At 42.3% G+C, this 25,906-nt stretch overlaps 1 protein-coding gene across 1 annotated transcript in view; it reads right to left on the bottom strand.

Moving 5' to 3' along the window:
- DNAJC13 (DnaJ heat shock protein family (Hsp40) member C13) overlaps positions 1-22,299 on the bottom strand; it is a 288,371-nt gene extending 266,072 nt beyond the window's left edge. The window contains exon 1 of the mRNA XM_073630350.1: positions 22,048-22,299. The gene's annotated coding sequence lies outside the window, so the exon portion shown is untranslated. The remainder of the gene's footprint in view (positions 1-22,047) is intronic.
- Between the last annotated feature and the right edge of the window lie 3,607 nt (positions 22,300-25,906).

The raw sequence follows: 25,906 nt of genomic DNA, 5'->3' as shown, positions 1-25,906 counted from the left end.
ATTAGTATGGTGCATGATTTCCCCTTCTCCATGTATTACACAGAGGACTCAAAATCAGTGTTGACTAAAAAAAATGCAAACAACCTCATATATGAATGGAGGAGGCAGACCTTGCTTTCATCCACCTGTCGTCCATTCACAGAGCAATTTTTATTCATAGAAGCTAAAGTACAGCTTCTATGTATGTAGGAGGGGGCGAAAAGGGCAGGAATAGTTGGCACAATTGATGAGTGCCTCTGCTTTATTAACCCCCATCAGCAGTGGGGGGGGGGGGGGGGGGAGTAGAATTTAACAAAAGCAGGAGCCAGCAGCTCAATGCATTAATAGTAAGTGATGTTCCTTGTGCTTGTGTTAGGCCTTAAAGCGGGAGTCCGGCAACCAATCTTTTTTTTTTTTGGTCATTGAGACACTTTGCTAACCCCAAAATAAAACTCACTGTTTGGGTGTAATATTTCTGCCTCTGTCTGTTTTCAAAAAAAAATGTGATGCTGGCTGTTTCCATCTTGCTTGTGGGCATGTCAAGCCCACAAGCATTGATTTCCTGGATGCGGTGAATGCTGTTCATTCACAGCTTGTTCACACGCATGATCATTGTTTCCGCACGGAATCTTGGGAAGCCTGACACTTAGCTCCCAGGAGACAGTGCGGCGCCGGGGAAAGGCAATAAACAGGCCTACTCCCATGGGAGCAGAGACAGGAAGTGCCACAATAAAGTACAATATAAAAGGTAATTACAGCGATAAAAAAAATTTTCGTGTGGCATTTGAACATCTATGCAATTAACTGAAGGGGGTAAGATTAAGTTAAAAATTTGAGTGAAACCCCGCTTTAAGATGGAATCTGAGAGATACTGGCTAGCGTGCAAGAAATGTTACAGAGATTCGCATTAACAGGTTTATAGATACTATTGGCAAACTGTTAACTGCTAAATATAATCATCACAGATCTCCAACAGAGAACTAAAAAGGAACCAGGATGTATTAGAGGTCAGCACTCTTGCCTCGAAGAACAGAGAACCTAAATTCCGCATACCAGAGGCTATGACTTTTCTCTGACTGGCTTTCTGCACAATTGACAAAAAACAATTTATTAAAAATAAATAAATAAAAAATGGGAGACATAGGAAAATGGGTGCTATAGGAAGGCACAAATATAAGTAACTTTATAAAGAGTGGTTTAGCTCTCTTTTTTTTTTTTTTTTTTACAAATACATAAAGTGTACAAGTGACCTTGATATTTTCTAAAAGCAGCTAATTATTAGTTTATACATACAAGGCCTCATGTACACTGCTGCTAGTAAATAGACGTTTAGGAGCATTGGGGAATTTTTTCAACTGCTCCTGAACTTTCCTTGTTATCTTATCAGTACATGTACACAGGGTCATTGCAGTCGTTTGGAGGCAGTTGAGTTTAGAAGCCTTTTTTGGAACACAAAAAAAAGGTTCAGAAGCTGAGTTTAGAGGCATTTCAAGCGCCAAACTCTGCATGTAAAACGCGGCAAAACGTTTTAAACGTGAGTTATCTGTCAAGTTAAATCGTTCAGGAGAGGTTGTAAAAACGTCCTGTGTACATGAAGACTAAGCATCAGATATCACCAGATTATTACTAAACATGAAACTATCACGTATGAAAGGTCAGCCCTCTTGCCTTAAGGCCTCTACTTACCAGAAGTTATGACTTTTCTCTGATATTGTTTTTTGCACATTTCCAGCTAAGTAATTTAAAAAAAAATGGATGCCAAAAGGACAGCATGACAGCACCACAACTAGAAGTTCAAAAAGACTTCAGTAATCTATCTCGAGAGACATTTCCCTTTGGAGGTTGTTCACATTACCCTACATTTTGCTCTGCAAGCAAAATGCAGTATAATGCAGGAAAAATGATTTTCAAATTGAGGACATTCTCAAATGTGTACCTTGCCCATTCAAGTCAGTTTAATGAGCTTTCTAGAAGTAACAGTAAAAAAAAATGATGGACATTACTGATATGTGCATAGCTTATTGAATTGCAGAAAAATTTCAGGAAATGTTCCCTCATAGGTATTGTCCAATAATGACTTTGGAAACTGCCATTTAACCTTTTCCTATGAAATTCTTCTCTGAAAATCACATTTCAGCAGCTTTAAGCCAGCACCAGTGTAAGGCCAGGAAGCACACACTCCATAGCGGGTGAAAATAGCTTCAACGATGGCAGCCTTCCTTCTTTGAAGGCAAGTGAAGCTATCAATACTAGATTGCACCAGGACTTAATACACAAGGGCCTATACTCAGGTTGTAGAATGTCACTAGTGGACCCAGAGTATGAAAGGGAAGACATAACTTGCAGCGATGAAGGTTAACCTCTTGGTGCGCACTCAGGTGGACCAATGGCAGGTGGTTAACAGCTGGCGTAACTGATGAACGTTGAGTGGGTGCCAACAGTAAGCATATCCATAAACTTAGCAAAAGGTCAGTAACAGAAACAAGCATACTGATAAATGCTTTCACGAGAACAGAGGCACAGACTGATGAGCTTTAAAGGGTTAGTTCACCTTTTCTTAAAAAAAAAAAAAAATGAAAAAAAGTGAACACACTACACCCCCTACCCACCTCCAGCTGTACTTGCCTCCATTCGTGATCAGCTGTCCATGTCCCCCACAGTCGGTGTAGCGGTCTGGGGATTTGATATCCCTGCTCTTCCTCCCCTTCTTCCTGTAGAGCCTCCAGGACAGATCAGAGTGATTCAGATTAATCAAAATGGTCAAGTACCAGCACTGACCAATCAGAACAGCTCTGATTTATTCCAGGAAGAAAGAAGGAAAAGGTGAGGGATATCAAATCCTGGACTCCTACACCAGCTGCATGGGCACTGACGGCTCAACACCCATGGCTGTAAATTCAGTGTGGACCACAGACTGTAGGGTGCTAGTTAATTTTTTCTGAAGAGATGAACTTGTACCTTAAATATGACCCCTCCTGCAACAGGAACCAATCCCAGGGTTGGTAGATCAATGTCAAGCTTTGCTGCCAGGCAATTTGGCAAGGGAGCCAGGGAAGGTATAGGCCAACATCTTGCAAGTGCTGGGAAGCTGCATCCTGTTGCCAACAAGGATGCTTGGTAAGGAGAGGAGGAGTGCAGCAACCAGGACATAAGCTCCCATGTCTTGTTGCCTTTCAACTGGTACACGAGTGCCCACTGAGAATGGAGAAAACCATAAAAACAGCGAGGGCCTTTTGGGGAGACAGGGGAGTATGCAAGCTGCCTAACTACCAGAAATGCATCAAGTTCCTAATTAAAATGCTGTGGCAGGGGCTGATTTGTGTAAGGAAGAAAAGTCAGCATAATATTATTAAAGCCACATCTAACGGCAGGCTTTGGAATGGAGAATCCTCCCTTCCTGTGGGAGGAGCCATTAGAATCAGATTTTTTTTTTTTCCTATTCTGACTAAATATTAGGTCATACAGTTCCCAAGAAGGTTTTCCTGATTACTAAAACTCTTTTGAAAGCTTAATTAAAAAGATATACATCATACATGTTTGCCTCCATTACCAGCAATTCCTGGAGTTTAAAGTAAAACACCATGCAGTTGATTAAGCAAAATAAAAATGTTTAGGAGTGTGTCTATGGGAATGTTTGACCATTCTTCCAGAAGAGCATTTGTGAGGTCAGACACTGATGTGGGTTAGAAGGACTGGCTCGCAGTCTGCGCTCTAATTCATTCCAAAGGTGTTCTATTGGGTCGAGGTGAGGACTGTGTGAAGACCAGTCAAGTTCCTCCACTCCAAACTCGCTCAACCACGTCTTTGGCACATTGCTTTGTGCACAGTCATATTGGAATAGTAAGGGGCCATACCCAAACTGTTCCCACAAAGTTGGGAGCATTAAATTATCCAAAATGTCTTGGTATGCAGACACCTTAAGAGTTCCCTTCACTGGAACTAAGAGGCCAAGTCGAATCCCTGAAAAACAGCCCCACACAAATAATGTTATGCTGGGTGTGCTCAACACTTTCCTTTGGCCATGTCACAGTGGGGCAGATTAGTCAGAACAGTAGATTTTGTAAAAGCTTGAGGAGGGGAGCAGAAATTGGCCTATAAATCATTGTAATCCCCAATCAGAGGAGCAATAAAAATGCTCATCCTTCTTAAGAAGATTGAAGTGAGCCTGAACACAAAAAGTATATCTTGCAATTAACGGCCAGCAAAGTAGGGAAAAGAAAAGAAGAATACCCTAATGGAGATGCCTCAAATATGCAACAGCTTGTATGTGAAATAATGTGGAGAAATGACTATAAACTAAAATGAGGGCTTATTGTCAGGAGACATACGGGCTTCATTAGCAGCAGGGATTCCAGGATCATGGTTGGACTAACGAAGTACAACACAATTTGGATTTGCTGTAAAGCACACCTTTATTGTAAAAATGTAACCCATCTAGCGTTTATTTTCAAAGCTCATCTGAACAAATTGGAGCTAAAAGCTGCTTTGTTACCAAGCAGAACCGTTCCAGATTCTCTCTCTCTCCTACAATGTAAAGTAGTGAGTGTACAGCTTGTATAACAGTGTAAATTTGCTGTCCCCTCAAAATAAATCAACATACAGCCATTAATATCTAAACCGCTGGCAACAAAAGTGAGTACACCCCTAAGTGAAAATGTCTAAACTGGGCCCAATTAGCCATTTTCCCTCCCCGGTGTCATATGACTTGTTAGTGTTACAAGGTCTCAGGTGTGAATGGGGAGCAGGCGTGTGTAAATTTGGTGTTATCACTCTCACGCTCATACTAGTCACTGGAAGTTCAACATGGCACCTCATGGCAAAGAAGTGAACTCTCTGAGGATCTGAAAAAAAGAATTGTTGCTCTACATAAAGATAGCCTAGGCTATAAGAAGATTGCCAAGACCCTGAAACTGAGCTGCAGCACGGTGGCCAAGATCATACAGCGGTTTACCAGGACAGGTTCCATTCAGAACAGGCCTTCGCCATGGTTGACCAAAGAAGTTGAGTGCACATGCTCAGCGTCAATTTCAGAGGTTGTCTTTGGGAAATAGACATATGAGTTCTGCCAACATTGCTGCAAAGGTTGAAGGGGTGGGAGGTCAGCCTCCCAGTGTTCAGACCATACGCCTCACAATGCATCAAATAGGTCTGCATGGCTGTCGTCCCAGAAGGAAGCCTCTTCTAATGATGATGCACAAGAAAGCCCACAAACAGTTTGCTGAAGACAAGCAGACTAAGGACATGGATTACTGGAACCATCTCCTGTGATCTAATGAGACCAAGATAAACTTATTTGGTTCAGATGGTGTCAAGCGTGTGTGGCGGCAACCAGGTGAGAAGAAGTACAAAGACAAGTGTGACTTGCCTACAGTCAAGCATGGTGGTGGGAGTGTCAAGTTCTGGGCCTGCATGAGTGTTGCCAGCACTGGGGAGCTACAGTTCATTGAGGGAACCATGAATGCCAACATGTACTGTGACATACTGAAGCAGAGCATGATCCCCTCCCTTCGAAAAAACTTGGCCGCAGGGCAGTATTCCAACATGATAACGACCCCAAACACACCTCCAAGACAACCACTGCCTTGCTAAAGAAGCTGAGGGTAAAGGTGGCCAAGCATGTCTCCAGACCCAAACCCTATTGAGCATCTGTGGGACATCCTCAACTTTGGGCACAATTTGGACATTTTCGCTTAGGGGTGTACTCACTTTTGTTGCCAGTAGGGGTGCAACGGATCAAAAAACTCACGGTTCGGATTGTTCCTCGGATCAGGAGTCACGTTTTCGGATCAACAAAAAAAAAATCTCCCCCACAGTAATATCCACAATCTCCCTATTGGCAGAGTATTGGCAGGGTACTGGCAGGGTATATTGGTGGGGTATATTGGCAGGGTATTGGGTATATTGGCAGGGTATTGGCAGGGTATTGGCGGGTATATTGGCAGAGTATGGCAGACTATTGGCAGGGTATTGTCAGGGCATTGCAGAGTATTGTCAGGGCATTGCAGAAGGGTATTGCAGCAGGGCATTGCAGAGTATTGGCACTGCTGCCATCCGATCTCTCCCCTCCACTGTACAGATCAGTACACAGAGGGGAGAGAGAGAGGAACCGGCGTCATGACATGATGCCGGTTTGTTACAAGTGATCGCTCCGTCATTCGACGTGCTAAACGGCCACCGGGTGTACCAAGATGGCCGCCGCTCAGGAGCTAGGCCAAAGCCGTGGCCTTTCCTATGGCCGAGGCCACAGAGGTGTCCCGTACGGATCAAATCACGCACGCACACACACACACACACACACACACACACACACCCCCCATTATGCCTGTTACAACTGTTGAAAATTTAAAAAATGTCAGTGTAATTAATAATCCAAATACATGAATCGACAGGGCAATGGATTCAAATTTTCACTAAAACGGTCACACTGGCTGTGGTTCAGCAGCACTCCACAAAACAGGACTAACTCACTAAACAGTAGAAAGGATCCAGAGATGACAATCCACACGCATTCAATCCAATGAGAGCACCAAACATTCAAGAACCCATGGTAATTTATTGCTGAAGCCGATTCATAGCAAAATAGAACCAACACATTTCAGGGGCCCACAATCCCTTCATTAGGGTTGAAGAATTCTGTGTGAAATGGACAAAAGTGAGCAAATACCAAATAAAACTGCACAGTCAGAATTCTTAAAGGAGTTCTAAAGGCAAAAGGTTTTTTTATCTTAATGCATTCTATGCATTCGGATAAAAAACCTGAGTGTAGCAGCCACCCCAGCACCCCCCCCCCCTCCAATTACCTACCTGAGCTCCTTCTCTCTCCCAGTGATGTCCACGATCCCCTCAGCCATCGAGTACACTCCTCCCGATTGGCTGAGACAGAGCAGCGCGCTATTGGCTTCGATGGCTAAGTCAGTGAGCCAATCAGGGGAGAGAGGAGGCGGGGCCAGGTTGGGGCTCCATGTCTGAATGGATACATGGAGCTCTGACTCAGCTTGGGTGACCCCTGTAGCAAGCTTCTGGCTGAGGGGCACTCAAAAAGAGGGAGGGGCTAAGAGCAGCAAAGAGGGGCTCAAGAAGAGGAGGATCCGGGCTACTCTGTGCAAAATCAACTGCAAAAAAAAAAAAAACCCACACGAGCCTTTACAAACCGTCGCGCCTCCCAAAAAAAATGCATTGGATCTAGAGCTGCACGATTCTGGCTAAAATGAGAATCAATAAAAGAGATTCTCTCACGATTTTTATGGCGTAACATCATCACATTATACAAAAAAAACAAAAAAACAAAATTGGGCTAACTTTACTGCTTTGTTTTTGTTAAATTCATTGAAGTGCATTTTTTCCCAAAAGACCGCTGCGTAAATACAGTGTGACATAAAATATTGCAACAACCACAATTTTATTCTCTGGGGTCTCTGCTTAAAAAAAAATAAAAATAAAATAATAATAAAATAATAATAATAATAAAATAATAATAAAATAATAATAATAATAAAATAATAATAAAATAATATATATATATATATATATATATATATATATATATATATATATATATATATATATATATATATATATATATATATATATATATATATATATATATATAAAAAAGGTTTAGTCTTTGGAAGTGCAGTTGCTGTAGATCCGAGGGGGACATGCAAGCACTATTCTGCTATAAATCAATTGCATCATTAAAATTACCTTGGACTCCCTGTGATTAATAAATCTATGAAAACAAACAAACAGCCCAGCCTTTAATAATTTAAATAACTGTGCTGAATTCCATCTGTTAATCATGACAGATGCTTTCCCCCCCCCCCCCCCCCTTTTATTGATTGAACTAGATGGACTTGTGTCTTTTTTCAGTCAGACTATGTAGCTACAATCTACAAGACATCTTTAGTCTTCAGTACACTAGATTTTATAATGAAGAATGTCAAAGTGCCATTTAAATACAAAATAAAAAAAAAAAAAAAAAAACTTCAATATACAGTACACCAGGACAGTAGTTGGATTTTGCATATTGCATATTTGACAGTCGTAAAAAAAAAAAAAATAATAATCTACAGGTATCCTCACCCAGGGGACACCAACATACATATCTGCAGGAAAACTAGCTTGAGCAATACATTTCTATAATGCTGTTTTCCACAGCCACAACTCATTATAATGCTAGATGTAACCAATAATCCCTTTTTGTTATACTTCGGTTGGTGATGGTTCAACATAAGTGATTTATTACAGTGTATGTAGCTGGGGACTATGAAATGCGTACGTGAAGTGTAAATGAGCAACAGCACATTTTCACATTCCACTGATAGACGTCCTAATTACCAGGATGATGCTAGCTTACTTCCACAGCAAACTACAATGCTAACATGTACACATTCTCCAGTATCCCTTTGCTATTCCTGTTTAAAACACTAGAAGAAATCATAGAGGGCTCTTTTATTAATGTATAATCCAGCCAGTCATACTGTCTGACTAGGTACATCGCAAAATCGAAAGCATGCACACGTCATAAAATTTCAACAGATGCTGTTTCTATGTCTCAATCACTGCTTTGAGTAACATCCACTGAAAAGGAAACATCTTCCTGAGATTTAACACACTTTTAAAAAGACTCGTCTTCTTTATCTGTTTAAATGCTACTTATTTAGCGCTAATGAGACTATTACTGACCAAATATACTAATCACTAAATGAAGTATATAATGAGGCAATGAATTTCCATGTGATGTAGCATAGTTGTTTAAAATACAGCAGGAGTAATTCATCAGAACTGGTAGACAGAATCTGGAGCAGGTTTTGCATGGCCTCCAATCAGCTTCTACCTTCAGCTTGCTTAGTTAAGCTTTGAAAATGAAAGATGGATGTCGATTGGCTGCCTTGCACTTCTTGCCCAGATTCTGGCTGCTCTCATTATGATAAATTTCTCTCAATGTTCCCAAGCAGAAACACATACTTGGGCCCCTTTCACAAATGCGTATCGTTTGCCCGTTTTTCAGCCATCCGTTGACGGCTGGAAAAAAAAAAAAAAAAAGAAAAACAGACATCAATGCATCTCACTGGAAAAATTGATGTAAATGGATGATGATCTGTTTACATCCACTGCCGTCAACATTCGTTTTTTGGAACAGATTAAAGCCCTATTTTTCTTCAGGAAAAAAAAAAAAAAAAAAAAGAAGGGCGAAAAATGGATGTAAACAAACGGTCCGTTTCTGCATGAAAGCATGGCTCTGGGACTCAAGTAAAGCAAAAAAAAAAAACACACACAAAGCAAATATGATTATAATAAAATTAAAATAGCATTTTGATTGATATTGCACTGATTTGAAAGTTGTTGATTTGCCTATAGATTTGACTAGAGAACGTCTTTACCACTTAAGGACCGAGCCTCTTTTTGAGATTTGTTGTTTAAGTGAAACAGTTTTTTTTGCTAGATAATTACTTAGAACCCCCAAACATTATACATTTTTTTTTGCTAACACCCTAGAGAATAAAATGGTGGTCGTTGCAATACTCTGTCACACCGTATTAGAGCAGCGGTCTTACAAGCGCACTTTTTTGAATAAAAAAAAAAACCACACACACAACAATAAAGTTAGCCCAATTTTTTTTATATTGTGAAAGATAATGTTACGCCGAGTAAATTGATACCCAACATGTCACGCTTTAAAATTGCGCCCGCTCGTGGAATGGCGACAAACTTTTAACCTTAAAAATCTCCATAAGCGACGTTTAAAAAAATTCTACAGGTTACATGTTTTGAGGTACAGAGGAGGTCTAGGAGGTCTATCTTTTCAATATATCCTGGGTTCACATATGAGCGGCCACTGGTTTCTGCCTGTTTACCAGTACAGGTGCGATTCAGGTCCGGATGTTTGTCTGAATTCGCACCTGAACTGGACCCAAACAGGCACAGGACCCTTTTGCAATCCACTCCACGGCCGCCATGGTCCTGTGTGAACTGGCTCCACTGACAGCCGGTCACACTCGCCCGTCATGCGAATTGGATGCTGAGCAACCTTCATCCAATTCTCACATACATGAACCCAGCCTTAAAGTGGTTGTAAACCCTTTACAACCACTTTAACCTACAGGTAATCCTAGATTAAGGCTTACCTGTAGGTGCTTGAAATATCTCCCAGACCTGCACAGTCTAGGAGATATTTGCAAATCGCCGTAGGGCGATTTCTTCCACGCATGCGCCGGAGTTAGAAAGGGCACACTGTGCAGTTTCTAGCTCGGTTCATGCCGTTAAAAGCAGCTCCTGCGCGCATGCGCGGGAGTGACGTTACACGACTCCGGCCAGTCACAGAGCCAGAGTTCGTGGCCCCGGAAGGAAGAGGGGTGAAGAATGGACGCTCACTACCAGCGAGGAAGACGGGGACATCGCGGGCTTCTCCTGCAGGTAAGTGTCACATAATGGGCTACTATGCGATGCATAGTAGCCCATTATGCTTTACCTTTGCAGGGAAACAAATAGGAAGTAACACCCATCAGGGTTTACTTCCTCTTTAAGGTTTGGCAATGCATGTTGATGCATTATTAAAATACTTGTTACCTGTCATGCATTGTTTTCACAAGGTAACTTCTGCTCATGCATTTGTATTACAAAAAAAATTTAAAAAAAACCCACATTACTGATATCACTATAACAGACCACTTGTGATGATTGTATTATCCAATTTAAAACAGTAATTATGCATTAACATTTTGGTAATGACACCATATATGTGACTGAAGAAATGAACCCTTCTGTATGTAATCCCCGTAGAGCGGAGCTCATAATGGGAAGGGGGTGGGGCTGGGGGCAGCATTGGGGCCAATCAGGCTCTGCTTCAAGCACAACTGCTGACAGGAAACACATAACGGAAGAAGGGGGAGGTGACCTAACTGCACTACCTACCTGCAGGAGAGAAAACTTAGGTCACCAACCAGCCTTTACTGTCTGGTAAGGCTTTGTATATGTCAGGAAAGGCAGAGAAGAATACAAATACATTTGAACATAACACAGCTCCCATACTAATCATTTTGACTGGGTATTCTGATGTTAATCTAGAGTTCAGATTTAAATAGCATAATAAAAAGCATTTATAATTATCAAATCAGCTGCTGCACCTGCAGAGATCTAAAGAGCAAATTGGCAGGGTCTGCATCCCTTTAGATGAGATTTCATTTTGGGAGTATCTCACCAAAAATTACACATTTGTTGCAGGGGATTCCAAAAATCTGACTTATATCTTACTGCAGACTCTGGAAAAATCAGTGAGCCAATCACACACGCAGGAAATGACACCATCTGTGTACAGAACTCCTCCAGGTAGCTGTATTGCATTTTACAGAAAATTACAGCGCTGCAGATTGAAAAGGAAAGGTCGTTTTTAATAACATTTAACAATATGACTTGAGTCGCAATTGTATACACTATATATTTATTTTATTTTCTCATTTCTTTTTTCCCCCAAGTAAGTTGAGTTACCTTTTAAAATGAACACATAATGCCAAATATCTGCTGAATTGTTTGCTGCAGTCACTTAAGTTACCAGTTAGTTTCAAAATGCCAGCATTTCACATAAAAAGGATGGGGGGGGGGGGGGAGAAAAAAAAAATGTAGCGGTCATTTTAGATATGAGCTGAACTCCAGGAAACTCTTTCAAAATTCCTGTTTTCAGAACACACTTCCTGTTGTAACTTCTCTCTTGCACCATAAGTTTGGAGAAACAGATAAAGAGAGGCGACACATTTGTATCAAAGGGCTGCACACACACACACACACACACACACACACACACACACACACACACACACAGTTTTACCAGTTCAGCTCTCCTGCCTGTACACCTCCATGACCACAAACATTTTTGTATTTTTGTTATGGGTCTGTTTATTTGGCAATAACTTGGTCATTGTTTGAATGCATAGTCGACCTTTGCAACAATGTTTCATGTTACAACCCAATTAAGGGTGTAGCAAGAAACTTAGTCAGATTCTGCAGGCCTGCAACAACTATCTTCTGCAACGCTAAAAATGAAAGAACAAAAAAAAAAAAAGGTTTACATAAAAGTAAAAGCTTTTCTGCATTTGTGATTTTGGAATTTTGGATTGCACATGTGTGGCACAGTGGAGAATGTATGTTAATTGGAAAACAAAAATCTAAAAGAAAAAAAGAAAAAAGGGGAGCACAAGAAAAGTTCTGCAAATCAAAATGCCATAAAAACCTATATATTAAAATTGTATGAAGAAATCATTGCCGTCACCCACTACATCCTGCCCTTACAACTACACACAGCCTGACATACTCAGAGGTTGTAAACTCTAAAAAAAAAAAAAAAAAAAAAAAAAAAAAACACGTTTCCACAGTCTCTCCTGAGATAACTTTGGGCCACTGACCATTCTTCGCATACATAAATGTGAGTGTTCAATGTTGCAATTACACCTAAGAAAATATAAAAGCACAACCCACCAGCGACCACACTAATATGACTTTTTTTTTCAGCCTATTTGATTAAACGCATTACCATGCAAAGTGGAAAATCTTGAGTACCCAATTTTCGATTAGACCATCACAAATATTAATTAAGTCACTTTCATTTACTGTCATGAAAAAGCAGCCAAGAATCAATATCCTCAAAACTGCTGTCTTTGTAGTCCACTTTACAGAATAGGGGTCCATATCTCTATTAGGTATACAAATGTGGAGAAAGCATAGTACCAGTCTGAGATTTCTCCCACTACCAAAAGTAATACCTGGTACACACGGTACGTTTTTTGCTTATTCAACTCAGCGGGCCGAACGAAAAAAGAAACAGAGTCTCTGTACTAACTATGCAATGTTAGTACAGCAATCTCCCTGCTTAGCTAGCTATTGTGTTCTGACAGGGGGACGGGGACCGGGACCCTCCCGCCAGAACACACTGTTCAGCACTTGCAGCCATTAGCTGAAAGCTCTGATTGGATACCGATCTGCTGCTGGTTTTCCAGCATGCTCATTCGATAGAAGCTGATCTTTGCCCATCTCTCCACTAACTTCCACACACCCAACTGATAAAATTAAGCTACTGAAAGACACAAACTACCACAACTCTGCACCTGGCTACATTGCCAACCCAGGATCTTCTGTCGTCTAGCTCCCCAGTCATTTCTCCCATGCTCACCACCAGAACTTCTCCACAGCCTCTCCTACCTTCTGGAGTCCAACCTCTGAAATCCCAATCTGTCCAGTTCTAGACAATCCCTTGAAACGCATCATCTTTTCAGGGAAGCCCATCCCCCCCCTCCACCTAACAACCAAACTTTTATTCTCTACATTAGTCCCCCCCCCCCTCCCTATTACTTTCTTCTTTCTTCATTTTAGATTGTAAGCCCCATGAGCAAAACCCTCCTAACCCTCTTGTCTTGTATAGCATGCGCAGTTTCCCTTTATATTGTAAATAAATCCTGAATAGTTCAACTTTTCTGGGTGTCTGGTTTAGAATAGAATCATTCCCAAACTGAACCTTCAACTTCACAAAGTAGGTAAATATTTGAATATGGTTTATTTAAAGATCATTAAAAAAACTGACAGTTGCTAGATAAGTTTTTTCTTAGACCAGGTTCTTCTGCAAAAAATACTTTTGCCTAATCTGACCCTTCCACAAATAGTTGTAAGCAAAGAGATAACCAAGCATTGAACGGTTTATTACAGCAAGTCTGTAACCAAATCATAAGCCCTGCAGAGATGAAACACAATCCAATTCTAGAGAAGAAAGGAAAAACATCCAGAGATAAAGGAACATCTTCTTCTAGGCAAAATCTGCTTAATCAGAAGCATAAAATGAAGGACAGATGCTGTTAATTTGAAAAGGAAATTGTAACAGTTAGACAATAGAATTTAGTGGTAGACAGCTAACTGTCAGACATTTAACAACCATAGAACATGGCTTGGAATATGTATGAAAGCTGCTGATACAAGCAGGAGTCAGCTGATGGCAGGAAATGGAACAGGGCATGTATTGTAAACATGTTTCAGAGGTTTCAGATATCAATCGATTCAAGGAATAAATAGAGACCCAAATGACCATCACAAACACACACCTATAGAGATCAGATGACTTCTCTCTTTCATTACAGGAGGAATTTTTAAATAAGAGTACACAAGTTATGCACATAATTTACAGAACATTGGTATGTCTTTGAGGGATAACAATATACTATCCTGGGAAAGGATAGTAAAAAGACCAGCTTTTAGCTGGTCTAACCAATGTAGAGTCCCCAGCATTGGTGGAACTACAAGTCCAAATACACCTCAGTAGTTTCACATGCTGGAGAAGTGTGGAGCCTGACAGACAGGTTAGACAAGGTGACCAAATTAACACATTTACAGTAAGGATCATATGACCAAAAGACAGCTCAATGATTCACAATATTCTTAAAGTGAACCTGTACTTTGATCATGCAGGGCCAGCTCACATTAGCGCAATGTCTGAGTCTGCTGTCACGCTGCAGTGCACGACAATGGAAATAACATTATTCTCTATGGTGCCCATTCACATCAATGCCACATTGCAATTTTTCATAGGGTGCAGGTGCTTCTTTTAGTGCAGCATAGTGCATATTAACCCCCATGTACATGCATATTTGGTGCATTTCTGACAGGGTTTTTTGTGTTTAACAACCTTCCCCTCCTATAAAAAAAAATAAATAAAATACATGAAGAATTAAACCGCATTAAAAAAAAAAAAAAAAAAAACCACACAAACATAAAAATGCACAAAACACAGGGTTATGTAACAGCACTCGTGTGAATGTAGGCCTAACAATTCCTTCTCTCCCCTGCAGCTTCATTCAGTTCCCAGGAGTGCAGAAAATTCCAGTATAAGCTAAGAGCCACTAAAAGAATAGCTTACAAAAGAGACTACCCCTGTGAAAGAGGCAACAAATCAAAAAAAATAAAAATAGGGAAAAAATAAAAAAAGACCATTTCCAAGCTTTTATTATTCTAATACCGCTTGATGATAGTCTTAATTATATGCACACCATTATTTGAAGTCTATTTTTTTTCCCCTCTAAAAATAACATGTTATACTTACCTGCCCTATGTAATAGTTTTGCAGAGGGCAGCCCAGATCCTCCTTTTCTACCACTTTGGTGCTCCTGGCCCCTCCCTTCTGTCGAGTGCCCCCACAGCAACCAGGTTGCTATGGGGGCACCCGAGCCGAGTTACAGCTCCATGCGTCAATTTAGACACGGAGCCCCAGTTCGGCCCCGTCCCCTCTCTCTCCTGATTGGCTTTCTTTGACAGCAGCAGGATCCAATGGTGCCGCTGCTGTGTCAGGAGGAGAGTCCCGGACGCCGCTGAAGAGAGATGGGGCTCAGGTAAGTATTAGGGGGTACTGGGGCGGCTACTGCTGCACAAAATGCATTAACAACCACTTTAAGTAAACTTCAAGCCTTTGTTTGCAAGCTCTTACTGACAGAGCCCTTTCTCTGATTTTATCTTGTTACTGCTACATTTGTTTTACTATTTAGGCGTCAGGCATATAAAACACCATTATACAGCAAAAACACCAGGTATACAGCATATATTTTTTTATGTCTCTAAACGCATTTCTATGTTAGCTTATGTGGCCAAGTACATCAGGCATTTAGATCAGTATTTTAACCACTTGCCGACCGTACAACTTACATATATGGCGTGAAAGTGGCACTTCTGGGTCTGGGGCATGCATGCAATCGGCGGCCTGCTCACGCTATGATTATACACAGTGGGAGCTGATCGGCACCTGCAGATCCTTCGGTACAGAGGGCAAACGGCGATCTGCCTATGTAAACAAGGCAGATCGCCATTATATCAGTAGAGAAGGCATGGGTCCTGTGTTCCTGCAAAAGGGACAGGGATCCATGCCTTCCCCTAGTACAAGCACCTCCCCCAAAGTAAGAAAACACCAGCTAGGTACACAGTTAACTCTTTGATCCTCTAACGTTAACCCCTTCTCAGCCAGTGTCATTATTACAGTGACAGTGCATATTTTTTAGCACCGATCACTGTATTAGAGAGTGATCAGTGCTGTATTAGAAAAAGTGTCAGATTTGTCTGCCGTAATAGCGCAGTCCCACTATAAGCCGCTGATCGCCGCCATTACCAGTGAAATTTTTTTTTTTTTTTTTTTTAAATAAAAACCATCCCATAGTTTTGTAAACACTATAGCTTGACGCTATAACTTTTGCAAAAACCAATCAATATACGCTTATTGGTTTTTATGTTTACCAAAACTATGTAGCAGAACACATTTTGGCCTAAATTGGTAAAGACGTTTTATTTTTGTATTGGATATGTTTTATAGCAGAAAAAAACAAAAAAAAAAAGGCTCCGCCTTTTTTTTTTTTATTATAGCTCAAAAAATGAAAACCGCACAAGTAATCAAATACCACCAAAAGCTCTATTTGTGGGAAAAAAGGACATACATTTTATTTGGGTACAGCTTTGCATGACCGCGCAATTGTCAGTTAAAGTAACGGAGTGCCGCATCACAAAAAATGGTCTGGTCATGAGGGGGGTAAGTGGTTAAGAGCAGTGTTTATAAACATTTAAAAAATAAAATGAATAAAAAGATACCAAAGCTGCGTTCAAAAGGAGTTTATAAGCATAATTGTGGCACATTATTATTCTGGCTGGTAGAATGCATTTAAACCCGAAGCCATATGCACATAAACGCATGTACAAACGTGCATGCCCTACATATGCAACTTTAGAGGCATTTTTTTCCGCAAAGTGCTGGCACAAAAAAAAAAAAAAAAAAATCTGCCTATTTGGAGCATAAATTAATAAGCCCGGGTGCATGAGGCTCAAAAATATGTACCCATTCTTAAGCCTCGTACACACGATCTGATTTTCAGACTTTTGTCCGAAGGTGTGTGCCTGGATTTGGTCTTGCATACAAAACGGCAAAGAATTGTTGGCCAACAAACATGAGCGTAGTGACATACTATGTGTTTTCAGCTCTTTATCGCCACCCTTTGGGCTCCTTCTGCTAATTTCGTGTTAGTAGAAGTTTGGCGAGTGTTGATTTGCGCTTTTCATTCAGTTTCTGAACAGCCGTACGTCAACCAGACATGTTGCGGAATTGGAGGAGATAACGTGTTATTTATTATTGGCCTTGGCGTTATTGCTTTGACCCAAGTCCAGTCCAGGAACAGGAGGAGGAGGAGGAGGAGGATTTCCTGGACCAAAAACTGGTTGCTTTATTAATCGTGACCAATTATGTCATATGCCTTTGCTGTGGGAGCTCCAGGAGAATAATCCAGATGATTTTCAGAATTATCTCCGGATGACGGACCCCTGCTTTCACCAACTCTTGGCATTGCTGACCCCCTATATTACACATGCATGAGGCTTTCATTTTATTCTTTGGTTGAATAATAATGATTTGATTTGTTATATTTTAGATATTTTTGGATGCACAGAATGCACTTTTTGGTTAAAGTTCTATTGGCAGATAGCATGTCTAATTTTATTTATTTATTTTTTTAATGCACAATAAAAAAAAAAAAAAAAATATGTGTAGAATACTTGGCTATGCGTTTTATTTCAAATGACAGTTTGGGAGTAGGCAGCTACATTTAAAAAAATACAATGTAAAATTGACAAGGGACACCAACATAGTTGTATCTTTGATCTTAAAAACTACGGGATAATGGTGTTGTGGTAACTTGCCCAAAAAAAAAAAAAAAAAAAAAAAAAAAGCAAAAAAATAGTATAATTCTTGAAATCACTAGAAAAATCATCAGTATCGCCAGCAAAGCAGCTGTATTATTATCCCATTAAAGAAGAGAATGTGCGCTGCATTTCGAGATTTCATAATTTGCCGAGTCACGAATGTTAATTCTCCATTACGAACGCTAATTTACAAGACCAACCGCTTCTGGCCCGTTTGGGCTTTTGTCTGACGGACTTGTGTACACACGCTTGGAAAAATCCAACAGACATTTGTCTGCAGAAAATTTTAAAGCCTGCCATCCAACATTTGTCTTTGGAAAATCCGACAACAATTGTCCGATGGAGTGTACAAATGGTCGGATTTTCCGCTAACAGCCTGTCATCACACATTTCCCCTCAGAAAATCCGATGGTGTGTATGTGGCTTTAGAAACATTTTGTTTCAGTATAATCCACCTTTGTGTATACAGCGAAGCAGCCGATTTAACTTAATAAAGCTGGCCATAAATGGTTTAAATCTTAAACCATGTATGGGCAGGCTGAATGTACCCAAGTTGATTGATCAATGAACTTGGATACCACGAGGCCTGCTGGATTTTACATGTGATTATTAATACAAGCCGTTATAGCCGCTAGCAGTAATCACAGTGTTCTCCCAGCGGGGATGGCTTACCCCGCTGGGAGAACCCTATAGCTTCACTACAGGGAACCTGTGGTTGCAGGAAAGAAAATTGCTCTGTCTATGGCTGGCCTAAATAATTATTTTAGGAGATCTTGCATGGAAAGGAAAGATTTGCTTTGGCTGTAGATCCCTGCCCCTTAAAGAAAAATATGTGCCCTGAAAGCAATCAAAACACCAAAAGAAAAATGTTCAAATTACTTGCCTTATACCCCAGCTTTCAGTAGGCTTGCCTAGGTGAGGGCAAAACCACTGGACGTTCTTGCTGTATCTTGGGAAAGCTGTGTGTTCCAAATGCCTTGAAAATGGGTTCCTGCACAGGGAGAATTGGCACCCCGAGCTTTCCCAGCATCCCACAGAGAGGCTCAGTGACATCACCAGATTTTACAGCAAGCTGCTGCTTGGTGTGTATTTTTTACAATTATTTTACAAGATTTGTATAGTGCCAACAGTTTGCGCAGCGCTTTACAACATGAGGGCAGACAGTACAGTTAAAATATAATTCAATACAGGAGGAATCAGAGTTACCTGCTTGCTAGAGCTTACAATCTGAAAGACTTTTCAAATCAGTGCGGTTGCATGGGTCTCCATCTGAACAGCCATGTCATTAATTCACAGAAATCTGTCAATAATTTAAACATTTTCTCTTCTACCACCAAAGCAGATGGACTTGTAGTTCTCAATGGAACATGAATGCGGTAATTGCCACACTCATAATCTACTGACACTTTCTCCAGCTGACTCAGTATGAACAGAGAGCTGGAGCAAAAGTCTGCAGAAGCCTGCCAGTATCCACGGTCCACTAATCACAGGTACAATGCTTTTCAGGCTCCTATGGAAAAAAAAAAAATGTACATTTTTTTTCTAAAAAGTGGACTTGGCCTTTAATGCAATTGCCATACTTAGAGGGCATTTGTGGCACCACTGAAGCCTATGCGAAAAACTCCCATTATCATTCCCCTGTCCTGCCTTGATGCTAGAAAGTACCAGACATTGGATGCTCACTCCCAGCATTACAGAAGTGCACACGCTCTGTCTCACTCTTGTCCAAAAGCCGTGCATGGGCAGTACACACTCCTTGTTGCAACAGCAGCTGAGTTCACTGTTGCTGCGAAGAGAGAAGGGGGGGGGGGGGGGGGGTTAGAATTGGTGAAATACTGCAAAGGTTTAGAACAAGGGACAGTGCCCACTCCTGGGATGCTAGGGACAAGGGTTCAACGTATGGGGGTTCCACTAATGGCCTACAGGTATGTACACTACATTAAAGCCTAAGTGTAACAAAACAAAACAAACAAACAAACAAAAAAAAACACACACAGCATATAGGACATAACTTAGTAAGATGTGTCCTTTGTGCCAACTCCTCTCTGACTAGTAGAAACCTTCCTCTGTCCCAGTCCCCACTGTTATAAGCTTCTGGTGCAGTGGAGGCAGTTCAACTAAGGGGCCTGCCACAGTCTCTGATCAAGATAACCAAACTATCCCCACCTCTGCTATTCAAAGAACTTGTACTATGCTGCCTGTTCAATCTATTAACCCCTACCGGAGAGATTACAGAGGCAAAGGGGGGGAGAAGAAGAGGAATCAACACAAGGGACACATTCTACAGTTTACAAGTTATGTCTCTTGTTCCGATTTTTCTGGATTTTTTAATTTTATATTAGATACACTTAGGGTTTAAAGTGGTTCTAAACTTAAAAGGGTTTTCTAACTTAATGCATTCTCTGCATTAGGGTAAAAAAAAAATGAATACTTGTTCCCCCGAATCACTTACGCAGCGCTGTTCTTTCTTCCTGGATTCAAATGAGAGTCTGATAGCAGTGGGTGATGTAGAGCTGGATTTACTAAAGGCAGTTGCTCCAGAGCCTAGTAAATGAGATGAAGCTGTTCTAAGCAAAATATACCCAGTCATGTGCAAGGAAACTAAAAAGACCACAGCATTTTTGCCTGGATGATTGAAGTCAGCAGAGCATCCCCTCATTTACTAAGCTCTGGAGAAACTGCTCTTGCAAAACTCACAGTCTATTTCCCTATAGTAAATCCATCTCATAGGCTACAGCAACTGTCAGTCAATTCCTGTGAGGAGGAAATGGAGGTGGGACCGAGCTGCGCTTTGTGTGTCTATGGACCATAGGGGCACCCACAAGGAGGAGTGGACAACACCAGCAGATGAAGAAGGCAAGGGGCTACTGTATGGTTCTTAGTTCTGCAGTTCAGTGTCCCAAATTCAGCAGAAGCCTGTTGTCAGCTGAAGTCACAGAGCCAGTCCAGGCTCTGCAGGGATTTAGGCTGGGTTCACACATAGGCCCCTTTCACACTGGGGCAGGAGGTGCATCAGCGGTAAAGCATCGTTATTATTAGCGGCAGTATTCGCCTGCTAGCGGGGGGGGGGGAGGTTTACCACCCCGCTAGTGGCTGAGAAAAAGTTAGAAACCACCACAAAGCGCCTCTGCAGAGGCCCTTTGCCAGCGGTATTGCCGCGCTGTCCCATTGATTTCAATGGGCAGGAGCGTGAAGGAGCAGTGTATACACCACTCTGAAGATGCTGTTAGCAGGACTTTTTTTCCGTCCTGCCAGCGCACCGCTCCAGGAGACAAAGCAGCGGCTGTTTCGGGTCGGTTCGCAGGCGCTATTTTTAGCACAATAGCGCCTGCAAACCGCCCCAGTGTGAAAGGGGTCTAAAGCCAATTGGATGTGGATTTCCTTCGCATAGCAGGAGATTGTGAATGGCTCTCTATGGAGGCGGTTCACACATCTTCACAGTTGCACCGGTGCGAATTGCACAGGAGCCCTGTGCATCTTTTGGTCCGTTTCGGGTGCGAATTCAGCCTAAAAATTGGACCTGACATGGTGAATGGAGACGCGCCGGACTCCTGCTGTGAGCCGCTGTGTGCCCTAGTGTGAACCCAGCCTCAGAAAATAATGTTGGGATCCACCCTGATGACTGACCGGCTGCTGGCTCAGCCTCTTAATGTGCTTCTGTTAAGAGAGCCTAAGCCCCCTGCACAGGCCGGCACTCCAGTGCGCCCGGGGGGGGGGGGGGGGGGGGGCAGTCATCAGCTCACTGAAGACAGAGAACTGAGCGATCAGTGGTCTTTGATCGCTCAGACAGCTGTAGCATCAGATTCATGCTGAAGCCATCTAGGGGAGTATAAACATCTTTTTTTTTTTTGTGAATCAGCACTTCTCTTTAAGCATTATTTTTCAAAGCTATGGTAAGCTAATGGTAAACTTTTCCTTTAATAACACAAAGACATGTATTTAAAACAAAAGTAAAACTCATTTTGAAGATTCCTCCCATTATAACAGTACCGTCTCTGTACATCTACAGTGGTTACGGATATTTCCAGGTAACAGTGAAGTCTCTGATGACACTGGAGGGTGACACGGCGGTGACATGTGGGACAATATCAGTGGGGGACAAAGTATTGGAAGACTGATCAGGAGAAGTGAGGAATATTCCCCTTTATAAGAATAGGAAGGGTGAGGAATGAGCCCTCCAGCTATGCCCAGCCATCTACCTCTATAGAACACATCCACACTGATAGACAAAGCACACCTCATAGGACAGCAGTGCAGCTCACCTGTCATTGAATGAATGGTGGAGATGGAGAGTAGCTCCCTGACACACCCACAGCCCCCTCTATGAGGGATCACACTGACTGACTGACACACACTGACATGTACCTGCACACAGCCGCCTTGTACCCGGGACTCTGTCCCCGCCCCTATAGCGGTACACGGCCCCTCCTCCTCTCCAAGCAGGGTGGGGGTCTCAGTCCCGGAGTGCTTGTACACCCTCCTTCCCCCCTCTCCGGTCTCTGTCACAGCACCGTCCGTCTATGCCTGACTCACAGACTGTCGCTGGACGCCGCCATGTTTAGTCCCCTCCCCCGGTCCTCCAGTCCACATCCCAGGAGCGATGCGCATGCGCAGCAGCCGCCCTTACAGCCTGCCTCCACACCCCCTGGTACCTGTCAGGCGACTGTCAGCTGACTGATTCTGAGTAACGTATACAGCCGGAAGTGTTGGGGTTCCGGAGGCTGCCATGTTTGATGTGGGAAAATGTGACGTCCAGGATGTTTTTTGTTTTTTTGTGCAGAGGTGCAGCGCGCCCTCTTATGTACCTTTTAGTGTACTTCAAGCACAAGTTTGGTAGGAAAATTCTAAGGGCTTATTTACACCACAATCTCTGTCCACTGTGATCACTGCACATTTCTGGATCCACTGTGATCACTGCACATTTCTGGATCCACTACGATCACTGCGTATTTCTGGATCCACTGTGATCACTGCGTATTTCTGGATCCACTACGATCACTGCGTATTTCTGGATCCACTACGATCACTGCGTATTCCTGGATCCACTGTGATCACTGCGCATTTCTGGATCCACTGTGATCACTGCCTATTTCTGGATCCACTACGATCACTGCGTATTCCTGGATCCACTGTGATCACTGCGCATTTCTGGATCCACTACGATCACTGCCCAATTTCTGGATGCACTGTGATCACTGCGCATTTCTGTATCCACTGTGATCACTGCTCATTTCTGGATCCACTGTGATCACTGCTCATTTCTGGATCCACTGTGATCACTGCTCATTTCTGGATCCACTCTGATCACTGCGTATTTCTGGATCCACTGTGATCACTGCTCATTTCTGGATCCACTCTGATCACTGCGTATTTCTGGATCCACTGCGATCACTGCTCATTTCTGGATCCACTGTGATCACTGCTCATTTCTGGATCCACTCTGGGCACTGCGCATTTATGGATCCACTATGATCCCTGCGCATTTCTGGATCCACTGTGATCGCTGGGCATTTCTGGATCCACTACGATCACTGCACATTTCTGGATCCACTACGATCACTGCACATTTCTGGATCCATTACGATCACTGCACATTTCTGGATCCACTGTGATCACTGCACATTTCTGGATCCACTACGATCACTGCGTATTTCTGGATACACTACGATCACTGCGTATTTCTGGATCTACTACGATCACTGCGTATTCCTGGATCCACTGTGATCACTGCGCAATTCTGGATCTACTGTGATCACTGTGTATTTCTGGATCCACTACGATCACTGCGTATTCCTGGATCCACTGTGATCACTGCGCATTTCTGGATCCACTACGATCACTGCCCAATTTCTGGATGCACTGTGATCACTGCGCATTTCTGGATCCACTGTGATCACTGCTCATTTCTGGATCCACTGTGATCACTGCTCATTTCTGGATCCACTCTGATCACTGCGTATTTCTGGATCCACTGTGATTACTGCTCATTTCTGGATCCACTCTGATCACTGCGTATTTCTGGATCCACTGCGATCACTTCTCATTTCTGGATCCACTGTGATCACTGCTCATTTCTGGATCCACTCTGGGCACTGCGCATTTCTGGACCCAGTATGATCCCTGCGCATTTCTGGATCCACTGTGATCGCTGCGCATTTCTGGATCCACTACGATCACTGCACGTTTCTGGATCCATTACGATCACTGCACATTTATGGATCCACTCTGATCACTGCACATTTCTGGATCCACTGTGCACTTCTGCATCCATTGTGTTTTCAGTGCACTTCTGCATCCACAGTGTTCACTGTGCATTACTGCGTTCATTGTGTTTACTGTGCACTTCTGCATCCACTGTGCACTTCTGCATCCACTGCGTTCACTGTGCACTTCTGTATCCATGGTGTTCACTGTGCATTTCTCTGTTCCTGTGCATTTCTGCATCTATTGTGTTCACTGTGTACTTCTGCATCCACTGTGTTCACTATGCTCTTCTGCATCCACTGTGTTCACTGTGCACTTCTGTATCCATGGTGTTCACTGTGCATTTCTGCTTTCACTGTGTTCACTGTGCATTTCTGCTTTCACTGTGTTTACTGTGCACTTCTGCATCCACTGTGTTCATTGTGCATTTCTGTATCCAGGGTGTTCACTGTGCATTTCTGTGTTCACTGTGCATTTCTGCATCTCTTGTGTTCACTGTGCATTACTGCATCCATTGTGTTCATTGTGCTCTTCTGCATCCACTGTGTTCACTGTGCATTCCTCTGTTCACTGTACATTTCTGCATCTATTGTGTTCACTGTGCATTACTGCGTTCACTGTGCATTTCTGCATCTATTGTGTTCACTGTGCATTACTGCGTTCACTGTGCATTTCTGCATTCACCGTGTTTACTGTGCACTTCTGCATGCACTGTGTTCATTGTGCATTTCTCCATCCACTGTGCATTTCTGCATCCATTGTGTTTACTGTGCATTTCTGCATCCACTGTGTTCATTGTGCATTTCTGTATCCAGGGTGTTCACTGTGCATTTCTGTGTTCACTGTGCATTTCTGCATCTCTTGTGTTCACTGTGCATTACTGCATCCATTGTGTTCATTGTGCTCTTCTGCATCCACTGTGTTCACTGTGCATTCCTCTGTTCACTGTACATTTCTGCATCTATTGTGTTCACTGTGCATTACTGCGTTCACTGTGCATTTCTGCATCTATTGTGTTCACTGTGCATTACTGCGTTCACTGTGCATTTCTGCATTCACCGTGTTTACTGTGCACTTCTGCATGCACTGTGTTCAATGTGCATTTCTCCATCCACTGTGCATTTCTGCATCCATTGTGTTTACTGTGCATTTCTGCATCCATTGTGTTTACTGTGCATTTCTGCATCCACTGTGTTCTGTGTCCTCATTTTTCACAACATTGTCATATTAACAGGTTATATCTCATCACATTCTACTCCTCCTGAGTATGGCGATACCACAAGTGTGAGACTTTTATACAGCCTGGCCACATACAGAGGTCCACCATGCAGGGATCACCATCATGCGTTCTAGGGACATAAAATACACATTTCATTTTTTGTTTACCTCTTGCACTTTTGAAGGCCCTGGAGCACCAGGACAAAGGAAACACCCAAAAAATGATCCCATTTTGGAAAGAAAACAACCCAACGTATAATCTATGAGGCATAATGAGTCTTTTGAACATGTCATTTTTTCCACAAGTTTTTGGAAAATGTGGAAAGAAAATGAAAACACATTTTTCTTTACACAAAGTTGTCCATTTATACATTATTTATAACACATAAGGGGTTATTTACGAAAGGCAAATCCACTTTGCACTGAAAGTGCACTTGGAAGTGCAGTCGCTCTAAATCTAAGGGGTAGATCTGAAATGAGTGGAAGCTCTGCTGATTTTATCATCCAATCATGTGCAAGCTAAAATGCTGTTTTTTATTTTCCTTGCATGTCTCCCTCGGATCTACAGCGACTTTACTTCCAAGTGCACTTTCAGTGCACTTTCAAGTGCCCTTTCAAGTGCACTTGCAGTGCAAAGTGGATTTTCCTTTAGTAAATAACCCCCATAGTTTGTACATTCTAAAAATTACACCCCAAAATAGATTATCCTTCTCCTCCTGAGTATGGCGATACCACATGTGTGAGACTTTTCCACAGCCTGGCCACATACAGAGACCCAACATGCAGCGAGCTCCATGTGTTC

Source organism: Aquarana catesbeiana, linkage group LG05 (assembly GCF_042186555.1).
Source record: "Aquarana catesbeiana isolate 2022-GZ linkage group LG05, ASM4218655v1, whole genome shotgun sequence".
NCBI lineage: Eukaryota > Metazoa > Chordata > Amphibia > Anura > Ranidae > Aquarana > Aquarana catesbeiana.
The sequence above is the reverse complement of the archived record's forward strand: the minus strand, read 5'-3'. Positions and strand labels throughout refer to the sequence as shown.